General features: G+C 52.2%; 1 pseudogene; it reads left to right on the top strand.

Moving 5' to 3' along the window:
• The first annotated feature begins 1,367 nt into the window (after positions 1-1,367).
• Positions 1,368-1,751, top strand: LOC116891317 (annotated as a pseudogene).
• The last annotated feature ends 12,834 nt before the right edge of the window (positions 1,752-14,585 follow it).

Genomic DNA, 14,585 nt, shown 5'->3' with positions numbered 1-14,585 from the left:
CTGGCTCAGGGGGATACCTTTCTTTTTAAATCACGTTTTTCTTCAAAAATCTTTCTTGCTAGGAGCAAGGAGCACTGCTCCTGTGTCTGTGGTTCAAGTCATCTTCTATCTATTCTGGCCTCCTCCTGATTCAATAAACTAACCATTTCATAAGACTTCTCAACAGAATGCCATGGATTTATAAAGAAAAAGTTAACATGGGCACATGCAGGGCCCCAGGGACTGGGTTTGTGTCTCCAGTCACCCTCTGAAGGATCCATCAGACTGACAGCCAGGCCAGGCTATGCAAGTGTGGAGGGCTGAGGGTCCTGAGGCTGGAAGCCTGTGTCTGCTGTGCCTTTCATGACCTTCAGATGATCAGATAGGCAGGACAGGGCTGCAGGCCCCAGGGCTGAGCAAGAAGGTCCCAGTCTGGTTCAAGCAGGCCTGCTGCAGGAATCCTGGGCCAGGGCTGAGAGGAGAAAGAAGCAAGGTTAACCCAAGGACAAGGACCTGTGACCCCAGGCTGTGACAACAGGCTGGATGGAGCACAGCACACATGAAAGGGTGACCCTTCACTCCTCCTTTTGGTGTCCTTGGTTCAGACGCTGGGACAATTCTCTGGGAAGGGTCTAGCAGCTTGGCTCTGGCAGAGACTCTCCTCAGGTAGGGTGAACAAGAAGAATGCCGCCACAACCTGTCCACTCAGACCCCTCAGCCAGGGCAGTGCCACAGTCCTGCTGCAGACAGCCTGGGTTGGGCACAGTTCTTAGAACAGAGTTCTAGGGCAAGGGAGGGGAGGCTCTAAGAACCTTTGACCTTTGACAGTGAGTTAGGTCACTGCAGAGAGGAGGAAGTCCAGACTCACTTCCGGGCCACGAAGAAGGCTTATCCAAGTCTCAGGGGAGACCTTTCTGCCTCTGAAGCCCAGGCTTCTGTCCATGTGAAGACCCCCGGCTGCTGCTTTCTCCCGTGTTACCCTCCAGTTCTGACTGCAGCTTCAGCTTTGGATTGAATACAGCCGAGCTGGTAACAGGGCTGCCCCCTGGACTCTGAAGACTCTCTGTACCCTTTCAATAGAGAATAATCACCTCTTCCAGTCTCCTAGTCCCTAATCTCACCATAAGTACACTATGAAAACATCTTGGCAATTCTTCAGAAGTTAAAGTTACCAAGTAATCCCAAAACATCACACTAAAGCACCTAAGAAACCTGAAAAAATATCTAACTTTACACAAGCACAGTGTAAAGTGTATGCACAGTAGTCACAAGGTTTGTACAGCCTGCGTGGCCGTTGGGAGGTGACAGGTAACTCGGTCAGTATATCCATACAACACAGTGTTATTCATATGTAAAAAGAAATACTGTGATAATCGTATACGGCGAGGATGGCCCTGGAGACAGTACCAAAGGACCTGCAGCATCTGCGACTTGTTTGCTGTGCTCCTTAGTCAAGACTATAGACCAGTTTGAATGTGATGGGTGTGACAATTGCGATGCATACCTACAAATGAGGGGCAACAGAGAGATGGTGTATGACTGCACCAGCTCTTCATTTGATGGAATCATCGCGATGATGAGTCCAGAGGGCAGCTGGGTCTCCAAGTGGCAGCGCGTCAGTAACTTTAAGCCAGGTGTATATGCTGTGTCAGTCACTGGTCGTCTGCCCCAAGGAATCGTGCGGGAGCTGAAAAGTCGAGGAGTGGCCTACAAATCGAGAGACACAGCAATAAAGACCTAGCTAGGTGCAGGCCATAGCGTCTTGTTCTCTACTTCTGTACTTGTTTTCTTATAGAACTAAAAGGTGGGACCCCAAAGACTCCCGGCCCTCCAGCTCAAGATCAGCAGACTCCGTGAAAGCAGCACATCCGGCCTTAAGTCATCTCACTTTCTCTGACTACCGGTGAAGTGGGAGTGTCTGGGTGGATTCTCAGAGGCTGCATCAGGAGAGTAAGATGCTGATTTCCCACCTCTGCTCAGGGTTTTGCCTTTGTCCATGGGCAGGACTTTGGTTCAAATGCCAATAAAACAAACCTTTGGAACATACTTTTAAAAAAGAAAGAAAGAAAGAAAAATACTGTGCTGGCACGGACTACTACAAGAATGAGCTCTGAAAAGAAGTATGCTGGCTAAGACAATGGCCAGGCACGGAGACCACATTTAATATGATCTCACAGACAGATCCACAGATGCAGAAAACAAATTAACATTGCCAGGGAATGAATACTATGAATAAAATGGAGAATTAATATAAACTTTCTCTGGGAGCCAATGGAAATGTCCTGAAATTAGATAGTGGTGACATTTGCCAAAAGAGCGTACAAACCTCACTGAATTACCTAATGTGTGTGTGTGTGTGTGTGTGTGTGTGTGTGTGTGTGTGTGTGTGTGTGTGTTATGTATGCAGGCAAGTCCCCAAACCCATATTTAAAACAAGCCATGTAAAGTGGTGAACACTTTGCAATCCCAGGGTTAGGAAGTCCAAGACAGGTAGATTTCTGAAGCTCACTGGCCAGCCAATCTGGCATAATTGGTAAACCTCAAGCCAATGAGAGATGCTATCTCAAGGCAGCAAGGTAGATGGTACCCAAGGGACATGATTCAAGGTTGACTCTGGCCTCCATGTGCATGTGGTACCTCTGCACCAGCAAATGCATAATGTGCATGCGTGTGTCTCAACTGTCTGAGAAGTTCCTTGGTAGATAGAGCCTCTATGTCCCTGATGTTGACCCCAGCACAGCCCTGCACCCCTGATGTTGACCCCAGCACAGCCCTGCACCCCTGATGTTGACCCAGCACAGCCCTGCACCCCTGATGTTGACCCCAGCACAGCCCTGCACCCCTGATGTTGACCCCAGCACAGCCCTGCATCTCTGATGTTGACCCCAGCACAGCCCTGCATCTCTGATGTTGACCCCAGCACAGCCCTGCATCCCTCATGTTGACCCCAGCACAGCCCTGCACCCCTGATGTTGACCCCAGCACAGCGCATCCCTGATGTTGACCCCAGCACAGCCCTGCACCCCTGATGTTGACCCCAGCACAGCCCTGCACCCCTGATGTTGACCCCAGCACAGCCCTGCACCCCTGATGTTGACCCCAGCACAGCCCTGCATCTCTGATGTTGACCCCAGCACAGCCCTGCACCCCTGATGTTGACCCCAGCACAGCCCTGCACCCCTGATGTTGACCCCAGCACAGCCCTGCACCCCTGATGTTGACCCCAGCACAGCCCTGCACCCCTGATGTTGACCCCAGCACAGCCCTGCACCCCTGATGTTGACCCCAGCACAGCCCTGCACCCCTGATGTTGACCCCAGCACAGCCCTGCACCCCTGATGTTGACCCCAGCACAGCCCTGCACCCCTGATGTTGACCCCAGCACAGCCCTGCACCCTGATGTTGACCCCAGCACAGCCCTGCACCCCTGATGTTGACCCCAGCACAGCCCTGCACCCCTGATGTTGACCCCAGCACAGCCCTGCATCTCTGATGTTGACCCCAGCACAGCCCTGCATCCCTCATGTTGACCCCAGCACAGCCCTGTATCCCTCATGTTGACCCCAGCACAGCCCTGCATCTCTGATGTTGACCCCAGCACAGCCCTGCACCCCTGATGTTGACCCCAGCACAGCCCTGCACCCCTGATGTTGACCCCAGCACAGCCCTGCATCCCTGATGTTGACCCCAGCACAGCCCTGCACCCCTGATGTTGACCCCAGCACAGCCCTGCACCCCTGGTGTTGACCCCAGCACAGCCCTGCACCCCTGGTGCTGACCCCAGCACAGCCCTGCACCCCTGGTGTTGACCCCAGCACAGCCCTGCATCCCTGATGTTGACCCCAGCACAGCCCTGCCTGCTCAGGAAGGCTGACCCCAGCACAGCCCTGCCTGCTCAGGAAGGATGACCTCCTTCATCTGTGTCATCTTTAGCTCCAAGGATCTGCTTCCCTGCCTCACCCTGCTTTGTGCTGTCAGCTGCCTCTGGCTACTCTTATCCCTCTGCTCTGACCCACAGAGTTGGGTCCTGTCCACCCTGCCCCCACGTTCCTACCATGGAGAGTGGATGATACAGGGTGTGTGGAGAGAAGGGGTGACATAAACCACAGATACCTTACAGGCTACGTCTTGAGGACTTTGTAGTCGGACAAGCCTTACACTCCCTGGACACCCACAAATACCCTCTCTCCCTCCCCTGCTGAGCTGAGGCAATGTAATGGGAGGGGGAGAATCTGGTCCCTCGCATAGATTCTCCTAGAATCGCATTGCCAGCCTGAAGCATGGAGTCCAGAGCCTGAAGCCACCAGGATACCATGAGCTTGCCTTTAGGAGCCATGTCTTTTTGTCTGGCCAAACTTTTGGTATGGTGCTGCCATTACGATTAGTCCATCTGTCCTGACCACCACTGCCACCTGTAGCCCAGACATGTACATGGAATATGTACATTGAGGCTCTAGTGGCTGGGAAGCCTGCTAATTAGGTTTATGCAATTGAGCTCAATGAATTAAAGCAAAACAGCAGCTGATTCAGTTATCGGCTGCCCTAGAGACTCGCCGTTCTCAAACCCAATGCAGAGAAGCAAGCTAGATCCTCAGAAGCCACTCCTGGGGTGCCTTGGTCTTCACAGTGATTCAGTTCTTTGGGGGAAGTGTAGGCTAGAGATGACTCCTCACAAGTACACACCTTGGCTTCCTGTGCTTACAACTCTTATCTTCCACTCAAGTTCTCCCTGAGAACCAACTCTCCTAGAAAATCCCACAGTGCCCCTATGGTCCCTCCAGCCATCCCTCTACATTAAGGTACAGCCCAAGATGTTCAGGTGAGGCATTCCCAAGTATGCTCTTGGGGTCTGCCTGTATATCCTGGGGAGGGTTCCTAGAAAGAGAGGTAAATCAGAATGAGCAGGACCACTCTTCAGATAAATGCAGGCAGCCTTATCCCAGGCTCAGAACAATCCAAAGACCTTGAGACCTCCCCCTTCCATAGTTCAAAGACCCCATCAATTCTGTCCCTGCTCAGGACATGGGTGGGTTGCCCCATTGACCTTGGCCAGCTCTAAGTATAGGCTCAGCCCCAGAGGAAGTAAGATAAGGCTAGCTGATTCCTGGAACCCTTAGTAGTCTCTGCCTAGACATAAAACAATCAAGCATCCGATAGGGGAGGAGAGGGAAGGAGAGAGAAGAGGTGGGAGGAGAGGAAAGGAGAAAGGAGAGGAGAGGAGAGGAGAGGAAGGGAGAGGAGGACCAAATGCCTGATGACAGGGACCAGAACCAGAAGCCTAACAGTGAACCTCATGGGCATTAAGTCGGGACGGGTCCGCTGGGGGCTGCCCCACTGGGAATTGAACAGGGTCTGAGGGAGGAAGCGAACCACCGTGCTATTTTAAGCTCTGTAAGAGGCCAGGCCGAGCTGGGTCTGAATCACTTCCCTGGCTTGGACCCAGGGCCCCAGGGAGGATGTTTCCAGAATGAATAAGTCTGGAAGGATGGGGCAGCAGCTGCAAAGTCCCACATGAGGACTCCCGTCCTGCCTGCCTGTCTCCACATGGAGTGGGCCTGTCAGTTCCCCAGGGGCCTGAGATCAGGTCCTGGGGCAACTGCCTCACGGGAGGGGAGCAAGGTGCCCCAGAGGCACTCAGAGCTGAGAAGCTAGGAAGTGAGCAGCTGTCCATCACTCTGATACCAATTCCAAGTCAGGAAGGCTGCCGCAGGGCCACCTCTGCCCTGCCCAGACAACATTTAAACTCCCCATGTGTGCCTTCTTCTGCCTTTGCAGGTGAGTGTCAGTCAATGAAGTCAGCAATGGACTGTGTGACTAAGGGTCAAGTATCAGGGAGAGGCTGGGGTCGGTGCCTGGGCAAAGAGATGGATGCCGGAGTCAGGGTATGATGACCGTGGTTCTACTTAAGACAAGCCAGTCGGGATGTCCCTGGGACGCTCACTCGAAGAGGTTCAGGCCGACCCCAGCCACAGTGTAGAAAAAGTCAGGAAGTTGAAACCAGGTCGTGGAGCAGCCTGTGACCCTGGGGTGCCAGCCTCCGTGTCTATGACATCGATGGAGGGAGCTGCTGAAGAGAGGATTCACTGAGCTCTGTGTGGGGCTGGGAACAGTGTGGCTCAAGAGTAAAGCCAGCCTGGACAGACACCATGTGCTGACTCCACAGAGTCCTGGCCTAGGGTACTTGAGTGCTATAAAGGCTGTTAATGTGGCTACTGGGCGGTGGTGGCTGAGTGGATCCAGGTTCTCCACTTAAGTGACCTTTCTCACATCCACCCAACTCTCAGCCTTAGAGGGTCCCCAGAATGAAGAGGTAAGTGTCATTGCTTCCAGTTCTCTGGTCCCTATCCCCTGTTGTTAGTGCCCCCCCCTCCGATTTTGTGATCCTCTCTTGGGTATGCTGTAGGACACAGGCAGGTCTCATGACAGGTGACCTGGAGTGCTTGTTCAGTGCTTATACACTCAGGTGCTCCCCTCAGGCTAGGGGTGGCTCTCTAAGCTCCCGTGCCTTCCTGCTAGACTGGTCACCACAGACCTTTCCCAGGGGACTGAATGCTGGGCCTTCCTCCAAGGAACTCAATAACCACACCTTCCCCACCGGAAAGGACAGGGAATTCTGCCACAGGATAGGCCACCCACGGGGTCCAGGCATGTTCACCAGCTGCCTGTCTAATGGGTATCTTCTATATGAGGTTCGTACATATTCCCACCTCAGTCAACTTCAGGCTACTCGCACCAGATAATTAATGCTCTGCTAATAAATACCGTTAGCTACAACTGATATAATTAAATGGAAGTGCATAGATGATAAAACATACTAAATTCGTCAGCGCCAAGTTTTTGTTACTAGCTTCAGTTTTAATAAAAATCCAATCAACTCTAATATTGTCTCATTTCATTTTTTATCGTGGTTATATCCAACAGTTGCCTCTCAAGATCGCTGTAGATTAGTATCACTCATTACCTGCTCAGAATGGTTTCAACAAACCCTGGGCATGCTTCGGAAGGCAAGGAGGAGGAGAGAGTGCCCCTGCCGCCAGACACAACCGAATTTTCAAAAAACATAACCTTCAACTGTGCACGTTTTATTTACTCGACTGGTTTTGCTGGTAAGTAGTTGGGGGTTTTTGCCCCTCAAATGCTGGTGAGGTGGTTAATGCAGCAGACTCCCCCAGACAGATGCACCAGTGCTGCAACCTCAAGGGGGCGCTCTAACAGCAGCCGTTGAATGTCTACCAAAGCTCAGCGGCTCCCCAACCCTGAACCTGTGCTGGGCTGCCCGAGGGTTCTTCTTTCTAGTAACCCTGTCCCGGCTTCGATCGCAGCAGAATAGATGGCTTTACTTGCCCCAAAGTGACAGAGACGCTCTTCTAGTTCCCTCATTGCTGTGGTGAGACACTTTAACCCAAAATCATCTGGGAAGGGTTCGCTTCATCTTACACTTCCGGGTCACAATCACCAAGGGCAGGAACCTGGAGCAGCAATCATAGGATGCTCCCTGCCTTGTGCTCAGTGGCGCCACCTGCAGGGGTGGGGCCCTCCCACATCAGTCATCAATCAAGATAGCCTCGCACAGACATGGCCACAAGCCTGCCTGATCAAATCAATTCCTCAACTGAGGACCCTCCTTCCCGGTACTCTCGATTGTCAATTTGCCAATAAAAGGCGCACAGACACTGAACTATGATGGCTCCTTTCAAATGAGGAGCTATCGATCGAACGTTTTCCTCCAAGTTCTCAAGCCAACCACCATCACTCAGGGGTCAGGGTTCCCAATCCTCGGACATAGCTTCACTTTATGGTGACATCATTACATCATGGGAGCTCCATGGTAAGGAGAGCTTGCAGGGCCTCCTGCCCACACCTAGGAGACAGACGGTTTAGGATGAAGTGTGCTTGTGTACTCAAATCAAGCATGGGACAGAAGGACAAATCCCACTGAGGAACCAGCACGGACTATCTCAGGTGAGCCTTAAAGGGCAGGCAGACTTTCTTTGAAGGGAACAGTGAGGGTGTGGTACCACCTCAAGGTCATGGCCTTCTCCCACAGGGAGACAGGGAAAGTGCTGGTTGAGGGTGTCCTGGAGCAGAGTGGCCCTTGTTCACAGTGGGACTAGAGGTGGGATTTCTGCCTCCCCCCCCCCAAGCTCTTTTAGTCTATCCTAGTCCAACAGGCATGGTGAAGTTCAACAGGGAGACGCTGCAGGCTTTACTGGGGGAGGGGGAACTGGAAATGGGGACGTTTATGTAACCAGGGAGAAAGAGGAGAGATGAGGCCAGGAACATAGAGCAATGAATGACCTGTTCTGAAAGGCTTTGGCCCTGCAGCCTCACAGCGCCCCTGCATCCGCATAGCCCCGCTCCTCACATGCCACCTCCAGGAACTGCAACAGTTCACTTTCTCCCTAGAACACGAAGCGTGCCAACTTGCTCTCAAGACTAGACAGATGCCCAGGCTAACTAGAGGTCACTAATTACCCAAGGCAAACCGTGTCAGGAGCAATCCATCTCTCCAGAGATCGAGGTCTCCCATAGTGGTTGTCTATCATGGGGAAACTAGGGACAGCAGTTATTCATGAATTAGTGGACACTGTTGTCTCCTCCACCCGCTGTCATGTCCGAACTGCCTTATGACAGAAGACTTCAGGCTCTCCTGCAAGTAACAGGCCCTCATCCCAGAGGCTGACTTGCAGTCCTGAAGACACACGACTGAGGAGCTCTGTGGTGGTCAGCGTCAACGGTAAACTGGACGCACCCAGAGTCACCTGGTGAGAGAGAGTCAGGAGGAACTGCTTACACTGGGTCTGCCTATCACTGATTGTTTCCACTAAGCTAACTGATATGAGAAGGCCCAACCCACTGTAGGCAGCGCTGTTTCCTAGGCAACCCTCAGCCTCAGGCAGCGCAAGCAAGCAAGCAGGTGAAACATGCATGCCCCTGTTTCTGCTTCACTGCGGATGTGCCATGACGGCGTTCCAGATGTGACTGTCACTGGGAGCTGCGAACTGAGGTGAACCTTACCCTCCCCTACTTAGCGAGTTTAAGAAACTAGGGAGCCTCCTTGCTAGAAGTACATCCTCACCCCTGAGCAGGACTTCCAACCTTCCTGAGGATACAAGCAGGAGATGGGCCCCACCCTAACCTTGTTACACACACACACACACACACACACACACACACACACACACACACACACAATTTGGCCACCTGAAGTAAACCTATGCATCCCATCTCTAAATGAGGTTTCCAAGATGTTTAATTACAAGGCGTCATCCAGGAAACTCATTTGTCGATCAAGTACCTTTAAAAAAACAAATCGTGTTAGGTTCTTCTTCATTAACACATTAGATGATGAAAATCTAGTTGAAGTGTGTGACACCCATAATTTTGAAGTCAGTATTTTGAAATATCTACCAAAGAGGAGGAGGAGGGGGAGGAAAAGGAAGGAGTGAGAGGGAAGAGGGAAGAGCAGGAGGAAGAGGACTAGGGGGAGGAGTGGGAGAGGAGGAAAAGCTGAAGGGGGAAGAGAAGGACTAGGGGGAGGAGGAGGAAGGAGAGAAGGACAGCAGGAGGGGGAGGGGTGGGGTAAGAAGTCCTGCGGCAGGCATCTCTTGAGTGACAGGTCCTATTGCCAATTCGTTGGTCTCCTCACCTTTGTTCTTTGTTGAAGGTCACACTAAATTTCAGCCACACAGTCCCAAAAATAAAAAAATGTCCATGTTTCTTCCACAAGTCCACTGAGAACTTAACTTGCAGCTCTGGTAAGAGCTTCTCCCTGGGCTCAGCTGCCTGTGGCTAGCTCTCTCCGTACCCCATCTGTACTTCAGGAAACCCAGACTATTATTAACGTTACTCCACCAGCCCTGAGTGATGCCACAGCACACCTGTGCAGATCTCTCCCGGTGTTTTATGCTTTGTCCTTCCCAGGAGAGAAGTGATGTCTCAATGAAATGACCCAATACAGGCTCTGCAGAGGGGTGGGAGAGGGGTGCCAGAGGAGTGGGGGAGGGTAGCAGAGGGGTAGGGAGATGGGGGAGGGGTGGTGACAGAGGGATGGGGAAGGGTGGGGGGTGGCAGGGGCGATGAGCCCCAGGGCCAAGGTGAAGCCAAGGATAGCCTTGCTTTGCCCATCTCTTATTCACTTGTTTGCCTTACCATCCTAGTGATGGTTTAATTGTTACTAAAAGGATCAGATTCAAAGCACTCAGTCTCTCCTGACTGTCACTCTCTCCACTCACTCCAGCTTTTAATCTGTGACAGGGCTGTCAGAGGACCAGGAGCCCCAGAGATGGCCTCAGGCCCTGCCTTCCCATAGTCCTCCTCATAGAGCTGGGCCTGCATGTGGGCCCTGGGCTGCAGTTATTAAATCTGTGTCAACACAGAAAAGGAATTCTCAAAAGGAGACTCAGAGTATGCAAACCACGGAGAGAGGACAGACAGGTCGTCTTGACAGGTTGAAGTGAGCACAGCGTTCTCCAGGAGCAGTAAAAGACCAAACCAGGAGATGGGCACAGTTGGAGACAAAGGACCAGGAAGGATACAAACATCTGCAAATGCCAGCAGACGATGCATTTCAAACCGGAGGGGAGCCAGGACAGTGGTGTTCGCCTGACCTGCCCACCCTGTGGAGGCTGAGGGGAAATGTGTCAGGTTTGAGGCCAGCCTGGACTGCAGAGTGAAACCTGCCTCAAAAGCAAAACAAAATAAAAAACCAACCTGTGGAGAAAGAGAACAGCCACACATTCCACCAAGGCACAGTCAGGGCAGACTGATTTTGTGGGCCAACCGGATCTCTGCTGTGGAAGAAGGAAAGCAAAAGGAGCCACAGTAAGGTGCAGCTTTATACCCAGTGGATGGTCATAAAGGAAGGAACGTGAGTCCCACAGTGGTGGGCACAGGGGTGAGCCTCAGGAATCTTGACGCAGATTCCTGATTGTCTTGGAAAGGGAGTCACAAGTCTCCGAAATGTCTAAGATGTGTGACCTTTGACACACCACACACCTGGGCATCCTACTGAAGACCAAGACAGCGCTTAACAGCCTAACAGCCAATACTCGGAAAAAGACAAGATGTGCCTCACGTGGGACAGTGGATAGAGTATTTGGGCACCGTCTGCACAGGACGTATCATATAGCTCCGTAAGGAATCATGCTGCAGATGTGTCAGCAATGATGGCAGGACTGTAATGGTGACAAGCCTCTCTGCATGCCTTGAGGGACTGCCTGGGTTAGGTTAATTAAGGCGGCCAGCGCCATTTCACAGGCTGGGGCCCTGCACACAGCGAGAGAGCTGCATACACCGGAGGGTTCATTGCTTTCTACTCCAGGAGGATGCGGTATGACCAGCCGCCTGGCTCTTGCTGCCATGCCTTCTCCTCTGTGATGGGCTACCTCCCCGAAAACAGAAGCCCAAACCAACCCTTTCCTCCCTCAGTTGCTTTTTAAGTGTGACATCAACAAGTAATACAGGCCATGAGCAACAGAGACGGCAACTCGGCTGAGGGGGACATCATAGGTGATGCCCAAAGCCAAGGGAAGCCAGACTGTCAGGGGAGGCTCATAAACACACCAGCAACTTTTTAGAAAGGGGGTGGGGAGTAATAAAGAGCTCTTCATTCAAGATGGCGGCTGCCTGATGAGGGAGTCTTAGACACAGATTCACTGGTAGTAATAATGTCCCTCTTCATAGGTTGCATGGTAGACTATGATCCTTATTTCAACAGAGTACGTGGTGCCAGGCAACCTGTATAGTCGTAGAGGACAGGGGATCATCCTCCTGGTGCTGGTACTGGAAGACACGGACGCAACCCTGGGTCAGCAAGTGTGAGATGCTCCAAGAGTGGGAAGGGAATGGCAGGTGCCATGTGTGACTTCTCCTATCTTAGTTTCCTCTCTGGAAAACATCCTGACAGAAGCAGCTTAAGGTAAGGTGGGTTTATTTTGGCTGTACAGTTCAAGGTACAGTCCACGGTGGGGAGGTTGAGGCAGCAGGAGCTGCAAACAGCTGGGTCACGTTGTGTTTGCTTTCAGGAAGAGGAAAGCAACCCATGTCTGCGCTCTACTCACTTTCTCCTTTCTGTACTCTGAGAACCCAGCCTAGGGAATGGTGCCACCCACAGCAGGCAGGTCTTCCCGCATCAATTCACCTAATCAAAGGACCCTTCCAGAAGCGCCTTTCTCCTAGACGTCGAGTTGCTAATTGAGATTAGTCATCACGCTTGCTGTGTAACCCAGGAGCATATATAGAGTGGGAACTGGGCATATCCAGTGCGGGGACAAGCAGAAGTTCTGAGAGGTGAGTCATCCCTGAAGGAAGCACCACTGGGGCTGAGATGTCACCTGCACAGTGTGAGGATTGGGACGAACTGGCGATTGGGGTGGCTTTTGACACAGGGTTAGGATGATACTCAGGAATTAGCTGGAAGAGGAGATCTGTTGGGGAAAGCACGCCTTGGTCCCCAAGCAGCAGGCAGCAGTGTGGTTCAGGACACTGTATGTGGCAGCAGGGATCTGGTCTGACTCAGGGGACCCAGGGTCTGCCCTGGATGGCTGATGCATAGACAGGCAGGCGGACTTGGCTGCATGTGGAGAAAGAGGCCTCTCTTCAGGGTAGTTCTAACTCAAGTCGGGCAGCTGCAGCAGCCTCCTGAGCATGCTATCCCCATACGCGTACGCGTGAATCCACCACACACTCTAATCCACTCTCCCCCGCCAGCCAGGGAGAGCTTTGTGGAGTAGAAACTGGAGCATGCCTTCCTGGAGATTAAAACTCTCGAATGACGGGCTGGAGAGATGGCTCGGTGGTGAAGAGGGTGTGCTGCTCCTGCAGAGGACCTGGGTTCACTTTCCACCACCCATACCCACTGCCTCACAAATGCCTGTTAAGTCAAGCTTCAGGGAATCCAATGCCTCTGTGCTCACCGTGCGCACGCCCACACAGACATACACACGGAACTAGAAATAATAAAAATAAATCCTAAAGTCCCCGATAGTGTTCATAATATATTAAGTAAACAAACACACAAACAAGCCACAGAATAGCCCATCAAGGTGTAGAATAAACAATCTTGCTCTGACATCATCGCAGAAGGCCCTTTCTGCAGTAGCCGAGAACAGTGCGGAGACTCATGAGTGAGACCTGGGATGTCTTCATCGAATCCTCTCCTCGGGGCTCAGGGAACTCTGCGGTAGAGGAAGTGGGAAGATTCTGAGAGCCGGAGGGGTGAAAGTCACCAAGGAAGCAAAGAGTTCTAGGCACAGTGGGACTGATTCACACGGAACAGGGACTGAGGCAGCATGCCCAGGGCCTGCACCATGGGGGTCCTGCTATCTCCAACTGATACTGCACACAAAGGGGGGAAAACCAGCTTGCTACAGCAGAGTCTACTGGGTATACAAACCCCATGTAAGGGCAGGTATGTGTGCTCATCAGTAGACGGCCAACACAAAACTAACTTGGTGATAATTTCAGAAGTTTTTTTTCTTTTGAAAATTTCATAAAGCTTTGTCTTGGAAAGAGAAAAAAGGTAGAGAATAGTGGGTGTGATACACGTCATTTACAGTTTATTTTTATCATGTGTATACATAAGGAAACACATAAATATTTGTATGGGATCTTTCTAGAAAGCCATAGAGCTGGTTACAGTGGTTGGCTCTTAACGAATCGTGCAGAGGAGTCCACCACAGACTGGCCATGTACGCCATGCCAAGCCCTGGACATAGGGAGTTATGCTTCTCGGTTTTCCTCGAGGTTTGGTTGGAGTCATGACTACTTTCATCTGTCTCTCTGTGCCGGCCCCTCCTTCAGGAGCCCTTGATCTCTCTTGCCCTCCCCAGAGCTGGAAGTGAACAATGCAGAGGCCATGGAGGGGTGCTGCTTACTGGCTTGCTCCTCATGGCTTCCTCAGTTTGGTCTCTTATGGAGCCCAGGACCACCAGCCCAGGGAATGGCTCCACCCACAGTGGGCTGAGCCCTTCCCCCTGGATCACCTCTGCGGCTGGGGGAGACAAGGTCAGTCTCAGGCCTCCAGCAAACGGTAGCAAGGACAATGGAGCAACCTTAGACCCTGGGCCAGTCCCGCCTTCCAGCAGTACCTGGCACCAGGGAGAGCCAGTGAGGTGGCTCTGTCCTGCTCCCTTCCTTCAGGGAGAATTGCTGCCTGGCTTCAGGCCAAAGCTGCCATCTGGCTCTCCCTCAGAACCTCCTCTTCATGGAGGTGTTTGACAGGTGCACGCTCCCCCTTTCCCTCCCTCCTACACACACACACACACACACACACACACACACACACACACACACACACACACACACACACACAGGGGAGAGAGAGAGAGAGAGAGAGAGAGAGAGAGAGAGGGGAGAGAGAGAGAGAGACTGCTCTCTGCCATTCTCTCTCTTCCTCCCTGCAGTCCAGGTGTAGACACCTGACCCTATTCTATTCTCCCCTTCTGTGCCCTGTGGACACAGACCTAAATCCCCACCCAAGAATCAGCCTGTTTCTTCCATGTCCTTCCCACCCACATGGGCTACTAGCCCAGCTCTGCCACAGGGTCCTAGCCTTCTCCCCTGCCTTCCTTCTTCTAACGCCCAGAGATGCCTCTGTAACACCC

Source organism: Rattus rattus, chromosome 2, assembly GCF_011064425.1.
Source record: "Rattus rattus isolate New Zealand chromosome 2, Rrattus_CSIRO_v1, whole genome shotgun sequence".
Classification (NCBI taxonomy): Eukaryota; Metazoa; Chordata; class Mammalia; order Rodentia; family Muridae; genus Rattus; species Rattus rattus.
Note: the sequence above shows the minus strand (reverse complement) of the source record. Positions and strands in the feature narration are given on the sequence as shown.